Source organism: Oncorhynchus mykiss, chromosome 5 (assembly GCF_057628025.1).
Source record: "Oncorhynchus mykiss isolate SJ-2025 chromosome 5, ASM5762802v1, whole genome shotgun sequence".
NCBI classification, from domain to species: domain Eukaryota; kingdom Metazoa; phylum Chordata; class Actinopteri; order Salmoniformes; family Salmonidae; genus Oncorhynchus; species Oncorhynchus mykiss.
Window position 1 is genome coordinate 22,332,501 of NC_143026.1, and position 19,457 is coordinate 22,351,957.

At 47.4% G+C, this 19,457-nt stretch overlaps 1 long non-coding RNA gene and 1 pseudogene across 1 annotated transcript in view; one reads left to right on the top strand and one right to left on the bottom strand.

The window, feature by feature from the left end:
• LOC110522824 (cGMP-dependent protein kinase 1-like) overlaps positions 1-8,867 on the top strand; it is a 28,805-nt pseudogene extending 19,938 nt beyond the window's left edge.
• A 3,416-nt stretch (positions 8,868-12,283) lies between these two features.
• LOC149983201 (uncharacterized) overlaps positions 12,284-19,457 on the bottom strand; it is a 192,424-nt gene continuing 185,250 nt past the window's right edge. The window contains exon 3 of the long non-coding RNA XR_016495927.1: positions 12,284-12,382. This is a non-coding gene — a long non-coding RNA (uncharacterized LOC149983201). The remainder of the gene's footprint in view (positions 12,383-19,457) is intronic.

A 19,457-nucleotide genomic window follows, 5' to 3' on the forward strand; every position in this document is an offset into this window, starting at 1 on the left:
CCTGAACCTCACAGGGTTTCTGTGCGCCCCACCATCGGGGGTCAAATTCAACAAAAACGTGATAAATCAAAAAGTACACATCCGATCTGGATGGGGTTTTTTTTGCACGAAAGTGCATAAATAGACGAGCATTTACATTCAATTAAAAACGTTTTTGTATAAAACATTTTAATAGGAAATCGTGTTTCAAGTTTTGGGAAAAAAGTGAATGTCACAGGATGCATAGGTTCCTGTTTATGCGAATTTTTTTTTACATTATGTAATTGTTGCCCATCACGAGAGAGGGTATGAGACGAAATTTGGGACCTCTAGCCCTTCGGGAAGTATTTTTAATCATTTTTTGAAAATTACAGAAATTGGTCGAAAAAATGACAGAGTCCCACTTTTCACAGCCGTGCACCTGGTGATTGAAAACGTGCAACTGGTGATTGAAAACGTGCACCTGGTCACCCAAAACACGGTTCTCTATGCGGTTAGCGGTGTTACAGATATACATGTCCGATAATGATGCACCCTACTACGGACCTTTAGCAATGGGGGCCGGCCTGAATTATTTATGGAAGGTATGATTACTTTTTTCTCTCTCCGTGCAACTGGTGATTGAAAACGTGCACCTGGTCACCCAAAACACGGTTCTCTATGCGGTTAGCGGTGTTCCATATATTCATGTCCGGTTATGGCGCACCCTACTACGGACCTTTTCAATGGGGGCCGGTCCCAATTATTTATGGAAGGTATGATTACTTTTTTCTCTCTCCGTGCAACTGGTGATTGAAAACGTGCACCTGGTCACCCAAAACACGGTTCTCTATGCGGTTAGCGGTGTTCCATATATTCATGTCCGGTTATGGCGCACCCTACTACGGACCTTTAGCAATGGGGGCCGGTCCCAATTATTTATGGAAGGTAGGATTTTTTTTTTTTTTTCAACACTTTTCCCCTCTTTTTCTCTCTCTGCCGGGGCCGGCCCTGAGTGCTTTATGGACGGTTTAAAACATGACTATGGATGCAAATGCTCATTTTCCTCCGTGCACCTGGTGATTGAAAACGTGCATCTGGTAACCCAAAAATTATAAAACGGTTTTAAATACTTTTACCCGTCATTCTATTGATATAGCCCGCTAGGGGAGTGCCCCACTACGGCCCTCTCTCTGTCAGGGCCGTCCTTGGGTGCTTTTTAGACAGTTTAAGAAATCACGATGGATGCAGATTGCTATTAATCCTCCGTGCAACTGGTGATTGAAAACGTGCATCTGGTAACCCAAAATTTCAAATATGGTTCAAAATGAATTTAAAGGCACCCCTCTCATTGTTCCCCGCTATGGGAGCACCCCACTAAGGCCCTGTCTCAGTCGGGGCCGTCCTGAGTGCTTTATAGACACTTTAAGAAATCGCGATGGATGCAGATTGCTATTAATCCTCCGTGCAACTGGTGATTGAAAACGTGCAACTGGTGATTGAAAACGTGCACCTGGTCACCCAAAACACGGTTCTCTATGCGGTTAGCGGTGTTCCATATATTCATGTCCGCTTATGGCGCACCCTACTACGGACCTTTAGCAATGGGGGCCGGTCCGAATTATTTATGGAAGGTCTGATGATGATTTTTTTTTTTTTTCACCATCTCTTTCTCTCTCTGCCGGGGCCGGCCCTGGGTGCTTTATGGACGGTTTAAAACATGACTATGGATGCAAATGCTCATTTTCCTCCGTGCACCTGGTGATTGAAAACGTGCATCTGGTAACCCAAAAATTATAAAACGGTTTTAAATACTTTTACCCGTCATTCTATTGATATAGCCCGCTAGGGGAGTGCCCCACTACGGCCCTCTCTCTGTCAGGGCCGTCCTTGAGTGCTTTTTAGACACTTTAAGAAATCACGATGGATGCAGATTGCTATTAATCCTCCGTGCAACTGGTGATTGAAAACGTGCATCTGGTAACCCAAAAATTATAAAACTGTTTTAAATCATTTTACCGGTCATTCTATTGATATAGCCCGCTAGGGGAGTGCCCCACTACGGCCCTGTCTCGGTCGGGGCCGTCCTTGGTGCTTTATGGACACTTTAAGAAATTGCGATGGATGCAGATTGCTATTAATCCTCCGTGCAACTGGTGATTGAAAACGTGCATCTGGTAACCCAAAAATTAAAATATGGTTCAAAACCCGGGTAACACCACTCTATTTACGGACATGACAGTAGAGCTTACCCCCTGGAGCTATTGACCTCCAGGCTTGTAGGCCCTTACTCACCACCCGGGTATCACCCCTCTATTTCGGGGATGATACCAGCAGGGGACCCCCCCCACCTCCACAACCTCGCATACCAGGTGAACCAGGGCACCCACACTTAAGCACCCCTCCTCGGACATTAAAGCAGATAACCGCGCTGTTATGAACCGCGTGCACCTGGTCACCCAAATGGAACTTGTGCACCTGGTCACCCAAAAGGACCGGCGTGCACCTGGTCACCCAAAGGACCATGTGCACCTGGTCACCCAAAAGGACCGTGTGCACCTGGTCACCCAAAGGCCGGCGTGCACCTGGTCACCCAAAGGCCGGCGTGCACCTGGTCACCCAAAAGAACCGTGTGCACCTGGTCACCCAAAGGCCGGCGTGCACCTGGTCACCCAAAGGCCGGCGTGCACCTGGTCACCCAAAAGAACCGTGTGCACCTGGTCACCCAAAGGCCGGCGTGCACCTGGTCACCCAAAAGAACCGTGTGCACCTGGTCACCCAAAGGCCGGCGTGCACCTGGTCACCCAAAGGCCGGCGTGCACCTGGTCACCCAAAAGGACCATGTGCACCTGGTCACCCAAAGGCCGGCGTGCACCTGGTCACCCAAAGGACCATGTGCACCTGGTCACCCAAAAGGACCGTGTGCACCTGGTCACCCAAAGGCCGGCGTGCACCTGGTCACCCAAAAGGACCATGTGCACCTGGTCACCCAAAGGCCGGCGTGCACCTGGTCACCCAAAGGACCATGTGCACCTGGTCACCCAAAAGGACCGTGTGCACCTGGTCACCCAAAGGCCGGCGTGCACCTGGTCACCCAAAAGGACCGTGTGCACCTGGTCACCCAAAAGGACCATGTGCACCTGGTCACCCAAAGGCCGGCGTGCACCTGGTCACCCAAAGGCCGGCGTGCACCTGGTCACCCAAAAGAACCGTGTGCACCTGGTCACCCAAAAGACCCGTGTGCACCTGGTCACCCAAAAGACCCGTGTGCACCTGGTCACCCAAAAGACCCGTGTGCACCTGGTCACCCAAAAGACCCGTGTGCACCTGGTCACCCAAAAGACCCGTGTGCACCTGGTCACCCAAAAGACCCGTGTGCACCTGGTCACCCAAAAGACCCGTGTGCACCTGGTCACCCAAAAGACCCGTGTGCACCTGGTCACCCAAAAGACCCGTGTGCACCTGGTCACCCAAAAGACCCGTGTGCACCTGGTCACCCAAAAATTATAAAACTGTTTTAAATATTTTTACCCGTCATTCTATTGATATAGCCCGCTAGGGGAGTGCCCCACTACGGCCCTGTCTCGGTCGGGGCCGTCCTTGGTGCTTTATGGGCACTTTAAGAAATTGCGATGGATGCAGATTGCTATTAATCACATGTGCACCTGGTCACCCAAACGGCCCATGTGCACCTGGTCACCCAAAAATTATAAAACGGTTTTAAATATTTTTACCCGTCATTCTATTGCTATAGCCCGCCAGGGGAGTACCCTACTACGGCCCTGTCTCGGTCGGGGCCGTCCTTGGTGCTTTATGGGCACTTTAAGAAATTGTGATGGATGCAGATTGCTATTAATCCCATGTGCACCTGGTCACCCAAAAGACCCGTGTGCACCTGGTCACCCAAAAGACCCGTGTGCACCTGGTCACCCAAAAATTATAAAACTGTTTTAAATACTTTTACCGGTCATTCTAATATTAAATCCCACTATGGAGCCCCACTACTGGGGAAAATTCACCGGAGGGCGCCAAAGGTAAATGGATTTTAGAATCCTCCATATATATTGTAGCTTTGGCGCACTCCAGTGAATTTTTTAAAGTACTGGGGCTTCATATTGGGAGTCCAGGTAAATGTATTTTGAAACACATTTTTAATCATTTTAATGCATAAATGACACAAATACAAGGGTGAATTTCAAACAAATATGCTTTAATTAATCAGTTAATCATTTATTGATTTGTCCCTCAATCAGTGCCCGGGCCCGGCTGGCATTTTTGGGCAAATTGTGGTACCGGTAGTGGCGTGCCTGCGTTTCCAGAGAGTGACACATATGGTCAGCCACAGTTCCTCGGTCTGTATCCGAGCCTTGGTTAAAGTTCAATGTGGCAACACTGCGTCGAATTGTACCGAAGGTCACTTTACTTCCAATACCAAACTCTGCAAAGATTTGCCCCACAAACTCACACAGATTACCGTAAGGTTGACCGCAGGATGTGAAAAAGAAGAGTTCTATTTCTGAGGTCATTCCACTCAGATGAGGCCTGATTTGATGGAATCGTTTAAGCCAAGTGTATTCCTCCTGACATAGAACAATTCTGCACTCCCCAAAGCTATAGTTTGTTTTGTGGCTAGCTACACACATCTGATAACCCCCACCTTCCGGGGTTACTTCATTGAAATCACTCTCACTAAACATGGTGACTGGGGATCGTCGAGTGCCATTAAATATGGCCAACCGGCTGGACATGAGAGCTGCAAACCTACGCCTGTCAGAGCAGGTGGCACGGACCTCCAGCCTACTGAGAACTGAAGGAATGGCTTGATTGCTTAGCTCAACAAAGCGTTTTAACTCCGCAGCGCTGAGCACCTCGTCCCTGCAGCGTTGGCGGAATTTTGCCCTATGAGTTGCCTGGCTCTGCCGTGAGTCCCTGTCCATCTTCGCCAAGCAGAGTAACATCTTTCGAATTCCAACGACCTTAGCTTGCATACCATTTGGCCGGAACTGAATGAGATAATTCAGGAAACCTCGAATATCGGCCCGGTACATTTTTAACGTGGATGGTGCCAAACCACGGTCATCACATTGACCATACCACTCATACACACGTCTGTAGTTATCCAGAAAACACAGTCCTTCATCGGCCTTGCCCTCTGACATAATGCGGAGGAATTCCCGTACTCGGGATATACTGGTGCGACTATTGTCAATTCGTTTAACTGAAGGGTGTCTACCCGTAATATATTGTTCATATTGAGTCAAAATTACATTACTCCAAACCTCCATTCGGGACGGTACGCCGCCGCCGTCCTCATCACTCTCGCTCTCCGTGGAAGTCGCCACGTCACAGCCTTGCTCCCTCGGATCCGAGCACAGTTCACTACCGACCTGACTGACTGGCTGCACCGCCGCCGCCGACGCACCTGCCGTCTGATCACCCTCGTCCACAGGCTGCTGCTCCACGGACAACTCACTTTCAAAACACTCCAAAATCACAGGGTCCTCCGGCCGCGGTTCAACACCGTTGTCAGGCTGCATATACTGCCCCGATTCGGGCTGCTGTCTCTCACTCGAAAACCGGCTAAATTGCATAGCGTTCGTCCACTCCATAGTACCAAACTTAAGTCCATGTACAGCCTTTAAATGTCGGTCTAGCCGCACGATATTCTGTTTACAACAAAGCCCACAGTCGCGTCTTGGTCTGCTGCTCATAGCTTCTCTCTCCGGCCTTCCTCCGTGTCTCTTTGTTTGCTCCACCAAACAAACTAACCCTAACTCTAGCTCTAACCGTAACATTAGCGCTAACCTTAACCCTAACTCTAACCTTAACCCTAGCTCTAACCCTAACCCTAGCTCGAACCTTAATCCTAGCTCTAACCCTAGCTCTAACCCTAACCCTAGCTCTAACCCTAGCTCTAAACATAACCCTAGCTCTAACCCTAGCTCTAAACATAACCCTAGCTCTAACCGTAACATTAGCTCTAACCTTAACATTAGCTCTAACCCTAACCCTAGCTCTAACCCTAGCTCTAACCCTAACCCTAGCTCTAACCTTCACCCTAGCCATAACCCTAACCCTAGCTCTAACCATAACCCTAGCTCTAACCATAACCCTAGCTCCTACCTTAACCCTAGCTCTAAACATAACCCTAGCTCTAAACATAACCCTAGCTCTAACCCTAGCTCTAACCATAACCCTAGCTCTAAGCATAACCCTAGCTCTAAGCATAACCCTAGCATGAAACATAACCTTAGCTCTAAACATAACCCTAGCTCCTACCTTAACCCTAGCTCTAAACATAACCCTAGCTCTAAGCATAGCCCTAGCTCTAAGCATAACCCTAGCATGAAACATAACCTTAGCTCTAAACATAACCCTAGCTCCTACCTTAACCCTAGCTCTAAACATAACCCTAGCTCTAAGCATAGCCCTAGCGTGAAACATAACCCTAGCTCCTACCTTAACCCTAGCTCTAAACATAACCCTAGCTCTAAGCATAGCCCTAGCGTGAAACATAACCCTAGCTGTAAGCATAACCCTAGCGTGAAACATAACCCTAGCTCTAACCTTAGCCATAATCCTAGTAACTTGTTGCATATCACTAGACATGCATTTTATAGTTTGTTGATAGTTTGATCATCCATAGATCATCTATGATAGGGGACTATTCAAATAAATTCATCTGGATTCTTCCAGGGGTTTATTTGATGATGGCACAACAAGATTTTATACAGGCTGTATTGTAGAGGCCTTGTCCTTCCTCCATGTTAGAGGGATCATCTACAGAGACCTCAAACCTGAAAACATCCTACTGGACCACAGAGGATATGCTAAACTGGTACACGCACACACACCTTTTCCTGCGGTTAACATCTCCGACACAACATACAGTTTCTGAATAAACCAGCAGTGTGGTTTTTCTTAATTTGCAGACACATAGAAACAGAAAATGCTCCCAATGTAGATGGTGTGTGCGTGCATGCGTGTGCGTGTTTGCGTAAGCGTGTGTATCAGGTCGACTTTGGCTTTGCTAAGAAGGTTGGTCTTGGTCAAAAGACGTGGACATTCTGTGGCACTCCAGAGTACCTGGCCAAGGGAAATCATTCTGAACAAGGGACATGATGTTTCGGTTGACTGCTGGTCCCTGGGGATACTCATCTACGAACTGCTCAGCGGCAGGTACACCCACCTCTGTGTGTCAGAGATGAGATCGTATTAGTCTTATTATTAGTCTAAATGTTAAGCTGATGTTTCTATGGCATCCCCCCGCCCCTCTCTCTCTCCCTCTCTTTCTCCAGTCCTCCGTTCTCTGGTTCTGATCCTATGAAGACCTATAACATCATCCTGAGAGGAATCGACATGGTGGAGTTCCCCAAGAAGATTTCCAAGAGTGCTGCCAACCTCATCAAACTCCTCTACAGGTTACACACGCATACACACGAGCATAGAGACTTCATCAAATGGTGCTTGCGCAGTGTGTGTGTGTGTATGTGTGTGTGTGTGTGTGTGTGTGTGTGTGTGTGTGTGTGTGTGTGTGTGTGTGTGTGTGTGTGTGTGTTGCACAGGGACAACCCATCTGAGAGGGTGGGGAACCAGAAGAACGGGGTGAAGGACATCCAAAAACACAAGTAAGAATTACCATGGTGATGATGACTACTGTTCCTACCTACCAATAGGACTGCATGGTATAGAAATAGCTATATTTTCTGATATAAAGTTGAATTCTTTAGCTACCATCTAGGCATGATTCTCACTAGAGCAGTTGAAGCAACAGGTATGATTTCGCCTCAGTTCTATGCCTAAGAGTCAGTAATTGACTTTTCAGACCTTCACTTGAAATGGAATCCTATTGGCCACATAGGTCTCTGGTTAAAGGCAGTGCAGTTTATAGGGAATTGGGTGCCATTTCGGACACAGCCCAGGTCGTCTTGATACTACAAGGAGAGGTGTGATTGTTTGGTTCTGGGTGTGACTGCTTCCTGTTTGTCTCCAGGTGGTTTGAAGGTTTTAACTGGGAGGGACTCCGACAGGCAACTCTGGCCCCTCCCTTCACTCCTACTGTGAGCACACACACACACACACACACACACACACACACACACACACACACACTCAGCACTATCTCTTCTCTCCCAGGTGAAGGGTCCACTGGACACTGGCAACTTTGACTGTTTCCCTGATGACAATGAGGACCCGCCCCCAGATGAGGAGTCTGGCTGGGATCTAGAGTTCTGACTTAAAAACACACACTGAGTATACCAAACATTAGGAACATTAGAATGGTGTTGGACCATTCTTGATAGACACAGGAAACTGTTGAACATTGAAAAACCCAGCAGCATTGCAGCTCTTGACACAAACCGGTGCGCCTGGCACCTACTACCATACCCCGTTCAAAGGCACTTAAATCTTTTGTCTTGCCCATTCACCCTCTGAATGGCACACATACGCAATCCACAGTGGTGTAAAGTACTTAAGTCAAAATAATTGAATGTACTACTTAAGTAGTTTTATGGGGTATTTGTACTTTACTATTTATATTTTTACTTTTACTTTTACTTCACTACATTACTAAAGCAAATAATGTACTTTTTATTTCATACATTTTCCCTGACACACAAAAGTACTCGTTACATTTTGAATGCTGAGCAGAACAGCAAAATTGTCTAATTAACACTTATCAAGAGAACATTCCCAGTCATCCCTACTGCATATGATCCTCTGGACTCACTAAACACATGCTTAGTTTGTAAATGATGTCTGAGTGTTGGAGTGTGCCCCTTGCTATCCATGAAAGAAATGGGGACTTCTGGTTTACTTAATATAAGGAATTAATTTAGATACTTAAGTATATTTACGCAATTATATTTACTTTTGAAACTTAAGTATATTTCAAACCAAATACTTTAAGACTTTTACTCAAGTAGTATTTTACTGGGTGACTTTCACTTTTACTTGAGTCATTTTATATTAAGGTTCTTTACTTTTATTCAAGTATGACAACTGGGTGCTTTTTCCACCAGACAATCCATGTATTAATTGTCTCAAGGCTTTAAAAGTCATTTGAATGCGAACTTGCCTAGGTGTAGGTGCTTTTACCAGGTGTACTAGGTTTACCAAGTGTACCAGGTGGGTTTATCAGATACACAGGCTGTCTCTGCCAGGGTGAGCTGAGGATTATAGAATCTCCAGGTAATTAGACAATCAGCTGTTATTTTCACATGCTCTTCATGACAGTGTTCTACAAAACAAAGTATATTCTAGAGATTTGTTTGTGTTGATATGTTCTGAATGGGTACAGGAATAGTGTACAGTTTCACAACATTTAGTCATAACATCTAAGCAAAATAAAAACCTGAAACCCTGTATGAAATTTCTGAATACCTTAACAGAACACAGTGTCATGCAGAAACACCCAGAAGGAGGGAGAGGTGACAGTGTGTGTGAAAGGAAGAATTTGAGAAATAATGAGAGGAAGAGTGTGAGAATGAGTGTGAGAGTGAATGAGGGGAAAGTTAATGAAAGGTAAAACAGGATCATTTCCGTTCTCAGACGTCACAGCACTGAGGTCCTTATCAGATCATTTAACTCATTATGGGCTGAAGAGGTGTGTGTGTGTGTGTGTGTGTGTGTGTGTGTGTGTGTGTGTGTGTGTGTGTGTGTGTGTGTGTGTGTGTGTGTGTGTGTGTGTGTGTGTGTGTGTGTGTGTGTGTGTGTGTGTGTGTGTGTGTGTGTGTGTGTGTGTGTGTGTGTGTGTGTCAGATCCAAAGAAGTTGCCCCGGTAACACAGGTCATCTTGGAAACTCCGCCACCTTCACAAATTACCTCTTTCCCCCTGATAACACACATACAGTGCCTTCAAAATGGATGAAATATATTATTTTTTGCACACAATGCCCCATAATGACCAGGTGAAAACATGTTTTTCAAAGAAATTGCTAATTTATTGAAAATTAAATACAGAAATATTTCATTTACAGAAGTCAATACTTTGTAGAAGCACTTTTGGCAGCAGTTACAGCTGTGAGTACTTCTGGGTAAGTCTCTAAGAGATTTTCACACCTGGATTGTGCAACATTTGCCCATTATTCTTTGAAAATTATTCAAGCTCTGTCAAATTGCTTGATCAATACTAGACAACCATTTCAGGTCTTGCCATAGATTTTCAAGTAAATTTTAGACTAAACTGTAACTCGGCCTCTCAGGAACATTTACTGTCTCCTTCGTAAGTACTCAAGTGTAGATGTGCTTACAGTAGCTCCATTCCATGTATGTTTTATCCTGAAAAACTCCCCAGTCCTTAACAATTACAAGCATACCCATAACATGATGCAGCCACCACTATGCTTGAAAATATGGTACTCAGTAATGTGTTGTATTGGATTTACCCTAAACATAACACTTTGTATTCAGGTCAAAAAAGTGAATTTCTTTGCCACATTTCTTGCAGTATTACTTTAGTGCCTTGTTGCAAAAAGGATGCATGTTTTGGAATATTTTTATTCTGTACAGGCTTCCTTGCTTTCAATCTGTCAATTAGGTTAGTATTGTAATCCAGTATTGTGGAGTAACTACAATGTTTTTTTTCCTCAGTTTTCTCCTATCACAGTTACAGTTTAAACTAACTGTTTTTAAGTCACCATTGGCCTCGTGGTGAAATCCCTGAGTGATTTCCTTCCTCTCCGGCAACTGAGTTGAGAGAGACCCTCACCCTCACCACCTGAGGGCGGCCCGTCAGGAAGTCCAGGACCCAGTTGCACAGGGCGGGGTCGAGACCCAGGGTCTCGAGCTTATTGACGGGTTTTGAGGGTACTATGGTGTTAAATGCTGAGCTGTAGTCGATGAACAGTATTCTTACATAGGTATTCCTCTTGTCCAGATGGGTTAGGGCAGTGTGCAGTGTGATTGCGATTGCGTTGTCTGTGGACCTATTATGGCGGTAAGCAAATTGGAGTGGGTCTAGGGTGTCAGGTAGGGTGGAGGTGATATGGTCCTTGACTAGTCTCTCAAAGCATAGTCATTTAGCTCAGTTACCTTAACTTTCTTGGGAACAGGAACAATGGTGGCCCTCTTGAAGCATGTGGGAACAGCAGACTGAGATAAGGATTGATTGAATATGTCCGTAAACACACCAGCCAGCTGGTCTGCGCATGCTCTGAGGACGCGGCTGGGAATGCCGTCTGGGCCGGCAGCCTTGCGAGGGTTAACACGTTTAAATGTTTTCCTCGCGTCGGCTGCAGTGAAGGAGAGCCCGCAGGTTTTGGTAGCGGGCCGTGTCAGTGGCACTGTGTTGTCCTCAAAGCGAGCAAAGAAGTTGTTTAGTTTGTCTGAGAGCAAGACATCGTGGTCCGCGGGTAGGTTTTCCTTTTGTAGTCCGTGATTGACTGTAGACCCTGCCACATACCTCTCATGTCTGAGCCATTGAATTGCGACTCTACTTTGTCTCTATACTGACGCTTAGCTTGTTTGATTGCCTTGCGGAGGGAATAGCTACACTGTTTGTATTCTGTCATGTTTCTGGTCACCTTGCCCTGACTAAAAGCAGTGGTTTGCACTTTCAGTTTTGCGTGAATGCTGCCATCAATCCACGGTTTCTGGTTAGGGATTGTTTTAATAGGCGCTGTACATCACCGATGCACTTGCTAATAAACTCGCTCACCGAATCAGCGTATTCATCAATGTTATTGTCCGACGGTATGCGGAACATATCCCAGTCCACGTGATCGAAGCAATCTTGAAGCGTGGAATCCGATTGGTCTGACTAGCGTTGAACAGACCTGAGAACGGGCGCTTCCTGTTTTAGTTTCTGTCTATAGGCTGGGAGCAACAAAATAGAGTCATGGTCAGATTTTCTGAAAGGAGGGCGGGGGAGGGATTTATATGCGTCGCGGAAATTAGAGTAACAATGATCTAGAGTTTTGCCAGCCCCGGTCGCGCATTTAATATGCTGATAAAATTTAGGGAGCCTTGTTTTCAGATTAGCCACGTTAAAAAATCCCCAGCTACTATAAATGCAGCCTCAGGATATGTGGTTTCCAGTTTACATAGAGTCAAATGAAGTTCATTCAGGGCTGTAAATGTGTCTGTTTGGGGCGGGATATACACGACTGTGATTATGATCGAAGAGAATTCTCTTGGTAGATAATGCGGTCGGCATTTGATTGTAAGGAATTCTAGGTCAGGTGAACAAAAGGACTTGAGTTCCTGTATGTTGTTATGATCACACCACGTCTCGTTAATCATAAGGCATACACCCCCCCCCCCCCCTTCTTCTTACCAGAGAGATGTTTGTTTCTGTCGGTGCAATGCGTGAAGAAGCCAGGTAGCAGTCCGCACCACCCTCTGGAGAGCCTTGCGGTTGATGGCGGTGCAGTTGCCGTACCAGGTGGTGATACAGCCCGACAGGATGCTCTCAATTGTGCATCTGTAAAAGTTTGTGAGGGTTTTAGGTGACAAGCCAAATTTCTTCAGCCTCCTGAGGTTGAAGAGGCACTGTTGCGCCTTCTTCACCACACTGTCTGTGTGGGTGGACCATTTCAGTTTGTCTGTGATGTGTATGCCGAGGAAGCCTACACGATTGAAACTTTCAAATGAAACGTGACCGAAATTGTTAAAAGCAACACATTTTTATTTCCTAGGGCCAATTTACCCAGGATATGGGGTTCTATTGTTTAAAAAATAAAGCTAAAAAAAAGCTGAAGCATTCTAAATTAAACTTGAGCTTATTGTAGGCTAATCTTTTCACAATACTGAAATGTTCCTTGTTTTGTAGACAAATATTGTTTCCCCCCCGAACTCACCTGAACATTTGTCTCTCTCACCACAGCAGAATCTTGTAACCTCGCCCTATGCACTTGCAGTGGTGGAAAAAGTACCCAATTGTCATACGTGAGTAAAAGTAAAGATACCTGTTATGGTGAGTGAATGAGGACCCAAAAGCGAACTAACTTAAACAGAGCTTCTTTAATAACCACACATAGGTAGGCTCAGATAGACCGGCAGATTCCGACAGGACAGGACAAGGTTACAGCAAACATGACGATAGTCTGGCTCAGGCATGAAACACAAACAAACAAGAATCCGACAAGGACAGGAGCAGAAACAGAGAGAGATATAGGGACCTAATCAGAGGGAAAAAAGGGAACAGGTGGGGAACGGGGTGAATGGGTAGTTAGAGGAGACAAGGGACAGCTGGGGGAAAGCGGGGGAGAAAAGGTAACATAACAACGACCAGCAGAGGGAGACAGGGTGAAGGGAAAGGACAGAGACAAGACACAACATGACAGTACCCCCCCACTCACCGAGCGCCTCCTGGCGCACTCGAGGAGGAAACCTGGCGGCAACGGAGGAAATCCTCGATCAGCGCACGGTCCAGCACGTCCCGAGAGGGAACCCAACTCCTCTCCTCAGGACCGTACCCCTCCCAATCGACAAGGTACTGGTGACCACGGCCCCGTGGACGCATGTCCAAAATCCTGCGGACCCTGTAGATGGGTGCGCCCTCGACAAGGATGGGGGGGGGGGGGGGAAGACGAGCGGGGGCGCGAAGAACGGGCTTAATACAGGAGACATGGAAGACCGGGTGGACGCGACGAAGGTATCGCGGAAGAAGAAGTCGAACTGCGACAGGATTAATGACCCGAGAAATACGGAACGGACCAATGAACCGCGGGGTCAACTTGCGAGAAGCCGTCTTAAGGGGAAGGTTCTGAGTGGAGAGCCAAACTCTCTGACCGCGACAATATCTAGGGCTCTTCGTTCTACGCTTATTAGCAGCCCTCACAGTCTGCGTCCTATAACGGCAAAGTGCAGACCTGACCCTCTTCCAGGTGCGCTCGCAACGTTGGACAAAAGCCTGAGCGGAGGGGACGCTGGACTCGGCGAACTGAGATGAGAACAGCGGAGGCTGGTACCCGAGGCTACTCTGAAAAGGAGATAGCCCGGTCGCAGACGAAGGAAGCGAGTTGTGGGCGTATTCTGCCCAGGGGAGCTGTTCTGACCAAGACGCAGGGTTGCGAAAAGAAAGACTGCGTAAGATGCGACCAATAGTCTGATTGGCCCGTTCTGCTTGACCGTTAGACTGGGGGTGAAAGCCGGAAGAGAGACTGACGGAAGCCCCAATCAAACGGCAAAACTCCCTCCAAAATTGAGACGTGAATTGCGGACCTCTGTCCGAAACGACGTCTGACGGAAGGCCATGAATTCTGAAAACATTCTCGATGATGATTTGTGCCGTCTCTTTAGCAGAAGGAAGCTTAGCAAGGGGAATGAAATGGGCCGCCTTAGAGAACCTATCGACAACCGTAAGAATAACAGTCTTCCCCGCTGACGAAGGCAGTCCGGTGACAAAATCTAAGGCGATGTGAGACCACGGTCGAGAGGGAATAGGAAGCGGCCTGAGACGGCCGGCAGGAGGAGAGTTACCGGACTTAGTCTGCGCGCAGACCGAACAAGCAGCCACGAAACGACGCGTGTCATGCTCCCGGGTGGACCACCAAAAACGCTGGCGAATGGAAGCAAGCGTACCCCGAACGCCAGGGTGGCCGGCTAACTTGGCAGAGTGAGCCCACTGAAGAACGGCCAGACGAGTAGGAACGGGAACGAAAAGAAGGTTCCTAGGACAAGCGCGCGGCGACGGAGTGTGAGTGAGCGCTTGTTTTACCTGCCTCTCAATTCCCCAGACAGTCAACCCGACAACACGCCCCTCAGGGAGAATCCCCTCGGGGTCAGTGGAGGCTACTGAAGAACTGAAGAGACGAGACAAAGCATCAGGCTTGGTGTTCTTAGAGCCCGGACGATAAGAAATCACGAACTCGAAACGAGCGAAAAACAGCGCCCAACGCGCCTGACGCGCATTAAGTCGTTTGGCAGAACGGATGTACTCAAGGTTCCTATGGTCAGTCCAAACGACAAAAGGAACGGTCGCCCCCTCCAACCACTGTCGCCATTCGCCTAGGGCTAACCGGATGGCGAGCAGTTCGCGGTTACCCACATCATAGTTACGTTCCGACGGCGACAGGCGATGAGAAAAATACGCGCATGGGTGGACCTTGTCGTCAGAGAGGGAGCGCTGAGAAAGAATGGCTCCCACGCCCACCTCTGACGCGTCAACCTCGACAACGAACTGTCTAGAGACGTCAGGTGTAACAAGGATAGGAGCGGATGTAAAACGATTCTTGAGGAGATCAAAAGCTCCCTGGGCGGAAACGGACCACTTAAAGCACGTCTTGACAGAAGTAAGGGCTGTGAGAGGAGCGGCCACCTGACCGAAATTACGGATGAAACGACGATAGAAGTTCGCGAAGCCGAGAAAGCGCTGCAGCTCGACGCGTGACTTAGGGACGGGCCAATCAATGACAGCTTGGACTTTAGCGGGATCCATCTTAATGCCTTCAGCGGAAATAACAGAACCGAGAAATGTGACGGAGGAGGCATGAAAAGTGCACTTCTCAGCCTTCACAAAAAGACAATTCTCTAAAAGGCGCTGGAGGACACGTCGAACGTGCTGAACATGAATCTGGAGTGACGGTGAAAAAATCAGGATATCGTCAAGGTAAACGAAAACAAAGATGTTCAGCATGTCTCTCAGGACATCATTGACTAATGCCTGAAAGACAGCTGGAGCGTTAGCGAGGCCGAAAGGAAGAACCCGGTATTCAAAGTGCCCTAACGGAGTGTTAAACGCCGTCTTCCACTCGTCCCCCTCCCTGATGCGCACGAGATGGTAAGCGTTACGAAGGTCCAACTTAGTGAAAAACCTGGCTCCCTGCAGGATCTCGAAGGCTGAAGACATAAGAGGAAGCGGATAACGATTCTTAACTGTTATGTCATTCAGCCCTCGATAATCTATGCAGGGGCGCAGAGACCCGTCCTTCTTCTTGACAAAAAAAAACCCCGCTCCGGCGGGAGAGGAGGAGGGGACTATGGTACCGGCGTCAAGAGCTACAGACAAATAATCCTCGAGAGCCTTACGTTCGGGAGCCGACAGAGAGTATAGTCTACCCCGGGGGGGAGTGGTTCCCGGAAGGAGATCAATACTACAATCATACGACCGGTGTGGAGGAAGAGAGGTGGCCCTGGACCGACTGAACACCGTGCGCAGATCGTGATATTCCTCCGGCACCCCTGTCAAATCACCAGGCTCCTCCTGTGAAGAAGAGACAGAGGAAACAGGAGGGATAGCAGACATTAAACATTTCACATGACAAGAGACGTTCCAGGAGAGGATAGAATTACTAGACCAATTAATGGAAGGATTATGACAAACTAGCCAGGGATGGCCCAAAACAACAGGTGTAAAAGGTGAACGAAAAATCAAAAAAGAAATGGTTTCGCTATGATTACCAGAAACAGTGAGGGTTAAAGGTAGCGTCTCACGCTGAATCCTGGGGAGAGGACTACCATCCAGGGCGAACAAGGCCGTGGACTCCCTTAACTGTCTGAGAGGAATGTCATGTTCCCGAGCCCAGGTCTCGTCCATAAAACAGCCCTCCGCCCCAGAGTCTATTAAGGCACTGCAGGAAGCTGACGAACCGGTCCAGCGTAGATGGACCGACAAGGTAGTGCAGGATCTTGAAGGAGAGACAGGAGTAGTAGCGCTCACCAGTAGCCCTCCGCTTACTGATGAGCTCTGGCTTTTACTGGACATGAAGTGACAAAATGACCAGCAGAACCGCAATAGAGACAGAGGCGGTTGGTGATTCTCCGTTCCCTCTCCTTAGTCGAGATGCGGATACCTCCCAGCTGCATAGGCTCAGCTCCCGAGCCGGCAGAGGAAGATGGTAGTGATGCGGAGAGGGGGGCAACGGAGAACGCGAGCTCCTTTCCACGAGCTCGGTGACGCAGATCAACCCGTCGCTCAATGCGAATAGCGAGTTCAATCAGGGAATCCACGCTGGAAGGGACCTCCCGGGAGAGAATCTCATCCTTTACCTCTGCGCGGAGACCCTCCAGAAAACGAGCGAGCAAAGCCGGCTCGTTCCAGCCACTGGAGGCAGCAAGAGTGCGAAACTCAATAGAGTAGTCTGTTATGGATCGATTACCTTGACATAGGGAAGACAGGGCCCTGGAAGCCTCCTCCCCAAAAACAGATCGATCAAAAACCCGTATCATCTCCTCCTTAAAGTCCTGATACTGGTTAGTACACTCAGCCCTTGCCTCCCAGATTGCCGTGCCCCACTCACGAGCCCGTCCAATAAGGAGAGATATGACGTAGGCGACACGAGCAGTGCTCCTGGAGTAAGTGTTGGGCTGGAGAGAAAACACAATATCACACTGGGTGAGGAACGAGCGGCATTCAGTGGGCTCCCCAGAGTAACACGGCGGGTTATTGATTCTGGGCTCCGGAGATTCGAAAGCCCTGGAAGTGGCCGGTGGATCGAGGCGGAGATGGTGAACCTGTTCTGTGAGGTTGGAGACTTGGGTGGCCAGGGTCTCAACGGCATGTCGAGCAGCAGACACTTCCTGCTCGTGTCTGCCTAGCATCGCTCCCTGGATTCCGACGGCTGAGTGGAGAGGATCCGAAGTCGCTGGGTCCATTCTTGGTCGGATTCTTCTGTTATGGTGAGTGAATGAGGACCCAAAAGCGAACTAACTTAAACAGAGCTTCTTTAATAACCACACATAGGTAGGCTCAGATAGACCGGCAGATTCCGACAGGACAGGACAAGGTTACAGCAAACATGACGATAGTCTGGCTCAGGCATGAAACACAAACAAACAAGAATCCGACAAGGACAGGAGCAGAAACAGAGAGAGATATAGGGACCTAATCAGAGGGAAAAAAGGGAACAGGTGGGGAACGGGGTGAATGGGTAGTTAGAGGAGACAAGGGACAGCTGGGGGAAAGCGGGGGAGAAAAGGTAACATAACAACGACCAGCAGAGGGAGACAGGGTGAAGGGAAAGGACAGAGACAAGACACAACATGACAATACCTTAATAGAAAATTACTCAACTAAAAGTGAAAGTCACCCAGTTAAACACTACTTGAGTAAAAGTCTCAAATTATTGGGTTTTACATATACTTAAGTATCAAAAGTAAATGTAATTGCAAAAAAAAAATGTTTTTGTTTGTTTTGTATTTCAAGTTAGCCAGGGGTACACTCCACAGTCCACAGGACCTCCATGTTAGACCTCCACAAGTCTGGTTCATCCTTGGGAGCAATTTCCAAACGGCTGAAGGTAGCACGTTCATCTGTACAAACAATAGTACGCAAGTATAAACACCATGGGACCACACAGCCATCATTACCGCTCAGGAAGGAGACGCTTTTTGTCTCCTAGAAATGAATGTACTTTGGTGCGAAAAGTGCAAGTCAATCCCAGAACAACAGCAAAGAACCTTGTGAAGATGCTGGAGGAAACAGGTACAAAAGTATCCACAGTTAAAGGAGTCCTATATCGACATAACCTGAAAGGCTGCTCAACAAGGAAGAAGCCACTACTCCAAAACCACCATAAAAAAGCCAGACTACGGTTTGCAACTGCACATGGGGACAAAGATCATACTTTTTGGAGAAATGTCCTCTGGTCTGATGAAACAAAAATATAACTTTTTGTCCATAATGACCATTGTTATGTTTGGAGGAAAAAAGGAAGGCTTGCAAGCCAAAGAACACCATTCCAACCGTGAAGCACGGGGGTGGCAGCATCATGTTGTGGGGGTGCTTGCTGCAGGAGGGACTGATGCACTTCACAAAATAGATGGCATCAGAAGGATGGAAAAGTATGTGGATATATTGAAGCAACATCTCAAGACATCAGTCAGGAAGTTAAAGCTTGGTCGCAAATGGGTCTTCCAAATGGACAATGACCCCAAGCATACTTCCAAAGTTGTGGCAAAATGGCTTAAGGACAACAAAGTCAAGGTATTGGAGTGGCCATCAAAAAGCCCTGACCTCAATCCTACAGAAAATTTGTGGGCAGAACTGAAAAAGCGTGTGCGAGCAAGGAGGCCTAAAAATCCTGACTCAGTTACACCAACTCTGTCAGGAGGAATGGGCCAAAATTCACCCAATTTATTGTGGGAAGCTTGTGGAAGGCTACCTGAAATGTTTGACCCAAGTTAAAGAATGTAAAGGCAATGCTATCAAATACTAATTGAGTTTATGTAAACTTCTGACCCACTGGGAATGTGATGAAAGAAATAAAAGCTGAAATAATTCATTCTCTCAACTATTATTCTGACATTTCACATTCTTAAAATAAAGTGGTGATCCTAACTGACCTAAAACAGGGAATTTTGGGATTAAATGTCAGGAATTGTGAAAAACTGAGTTTAAATGTATTTGGCTAAGGTGTGTGTAAACTTCTGACTTCAACTGTAATTTACAAGCGAAGCATTTGTGTTTAGTGAGTCCGCCAGATCAGAGGCAGAAGATGACCAAGGATGTTCTCTTGTGTGTGGATTGGATCCATTTCCTGTCTTGCTAAGCATTCAAAATGTAGCTTGCACTTCTGGGTGTCAGGGAAAATGTATGGAGTACATTCTTTAGGAAT